We start from the raw sequence: 2709 nt of genomic DNA on the forward strand, positions 1-2709 counted from the left end.
TGCCCAAGAAAACCGCCGCTGGGGGCGCCGCTAAAAAGTGAAGAGACTGTTATTTCATCTGACGACCCAAAGGCTCTTTTAAGAGCCACCCACAGTGTCTGTGAAAGAAACTAGATTCTCACCACTGCCGAGTTAATTTTAATATCCTTTGTATTACTGAGAGACCGTTAACTTAATATTCACTCCGCCATTATTGTTATTGTTAATGAGCTATAATCGCCTGGACGGATTGTATACATGCGGCAGGTTCCTGTAATTGCATTGGAAAGATCTGACACTGGTGGAGGAACACCAATAAATTTAGAAATTGGGAAATAATGACCCCGGTAGCCGCAAAGCGATTCAGTACAACAAGGTGTGGAGCTGGATGAACACGGCAGGCCAAGCAGCATCCGAGGAGTAGGAAGGCTGACGTTTCGGGCCGAGACCCTTTAGAAAAATCCTGCTCCTCTGATGCTGCTTGGCCTGCTGTGTTCATCCAGCTGCACACATTGTTCTCTGATTCTCGAGCATCTACAGTTCCTACTATCTCTGAAGCGATTCAGTATCTCTTGACATGATGTTTTCGACCAGATAAAACTATTTGCTGTACTGTACCCCCTCCGCATATGCTGCCTTTCCTCTTCTCGGGTCTCCGCTCTCAATGTAGGGTTTTGGGTGGCTCTGAAGACAGAATGGAGGTTGTATATTTAGCACTGAAGCTGTTGTTGAACGTGTGCTGTATTTTGTGTTGAATGTTTGATTTAAAGATTTGCGATTGTTTAATTTCTTTTATTTCAACATTGGTTTTTTGATGAATAAGCTGAAACGAGTATTTAAAACAAACTAGTATCTAAACGATGGTTCTGGCGATTTAAATCTCGGATTACTGATACCAATGTTCATGGACTAGAATTTAATCTAGATATGACTGTGAATTAGAGGCTTCAATATCCTTTCGCAATTTAATGTTGTACTGTTTACAATGCTCCCTAGGTGGCACTGTATCATATCACATACAATCACGAGTAAATAGTGAATATGAGACATACACCTGCACCCAGCGGTGAGATGGCAGTGAATTAATCCACCCATGCGCTTTAGTTGATTGCAATTCTCTTTTTTTTTATTTTATATTTTAGACAATCGAGATTTGAAAGTCATAATAGGTTAGTATGGAATTGGAGAAACTGTTTATTTGTGGAATGAACTCAAATGATTGGCTGATGGAGTTTACATCAGGTAAATGTGAGATGCTACTTTTTGGAAAACCAAATCAGGCCAGAACTTGCACACCTTGGCGGGGAATGTTGCTGAACAAAGACGTTGCAGTACAGATTAATAGTTCTTTGAAAGTGGAGTTGCAGGTAGATGGGATAGTGAAGAAGGCGTTTGGTATGCCTGTCTGTATTGGTCAGTGCATTGAATATGGAAGTTGGGAGGTCATGTTGCATCTTTACAGGACATCTGTTCGACCACATTTGCAATACTGTGTGTAATTCTGGTATAACTACTTGCAGTACTCTACTCCCTCTTTTACGAGCCACCCACAGCATCAATGAAAAGCAGCGAGACCGTCACTATTGGCTTTCTTTTTAGCACGAACTCCCGGGACTGTAACGAAACTGCTATAAATGAGGATTTTTGTATTTTTGAAGACTTGCAGAATGAGCCAAGATCAAGCTAGAACAGCTGGCTGGCTGGAATAGTAAATGTGGAGATTTTGCAGTGCGGGACAGTGACATGTAAATAATAGCTGAATGTGGTGTCCCCATCAATACGCTGACAGGGAACAACATCAGGGAATGCCGACATAGCAGAAAGATGCCATTCGAGTCTGAACCGACACTCCGAACAGCATGTACCGAAGTAGACGAGAGGGAGAAGGGGAAAAGAGAAATTGTGTGTCCTAAACTTTAAAATCTTTTAAATGCTTTGGCGGGCTTTTGAAATTTACGGTTATAGCTGGGGAAACGCCGAGGTAGACAATGGGCACACAGGCGTTTTATCGGCATTTCATAAACTTTTGCATACATGGAGTCCAGCACTTCAATTGTATTCTATGAATACTGCTAAAATCTCAACTTCTAACGTGATTGGCCCTCGTTGACTTTTGTCTTTAAATGTATCTCCTGTGCCCATTCAGTCCATGTAATTGCTGCTGCATTGACACACTGCAGCTTTAGTACGCTGTGGGTTTATGGTAAAGAAGGTAATGGCGCCGACCGCTGGCTGTTCTCTCTGCCAATCATAAATCTCCTGTATACAAGGAACCTTCAATTATGTTCTGCGATCAATTTATAATCGCTACTTGAATTTTGTCTTTGAATTAACGTGACAAATGCTTTCCTCAGCCTGATTTAATTTCTTCAATTACAGCCGAAACGACGCATTGCAATAAAAGAAAACCATGGGCGCATAGTAAAGTAACCAAGAGGGCCGACTGATTGCTGCTCTCTCTGGATGGTTTAGTAGCTCTGAAAAGAGCCGTTGTGTTTCTCGGGGATAACGTGCTGGGCCGGGCGCGCTCCCCGCCGATCCGGCAGGCCAGCTGGATGTCTTTGGGCATGATGGTGACTCGCTTAGCGTGGATGGCACACAGGTTGGTGTCCTTCAAACAGCCCCACCAGGTAAGACTCGCTGGCCTCCTGCAGGGCCATCACGGCCGAGCTCTGGAAGCGCAGGTCGGTCTTGAAGTCCTGAGCGATCTCCCGCACCAGGCGCTGGAAG

The sequence above is a fragment of the Rhincodon typus genome, unplaced genomic scaffold, assembly GCF_021869965.1.
Source record: "Rhincodon typus isolate 14 unplaced genomic scaffold, sRhiTyp1.1 hic_rhity00012205, whole genome shotgun sequence".
NCBI lineage: Eukaryota > Metazoa > Chordata > Chondrichthyes > Orectolobiformes > Rhincodontidae > Rhincodon > Rhincodon typus.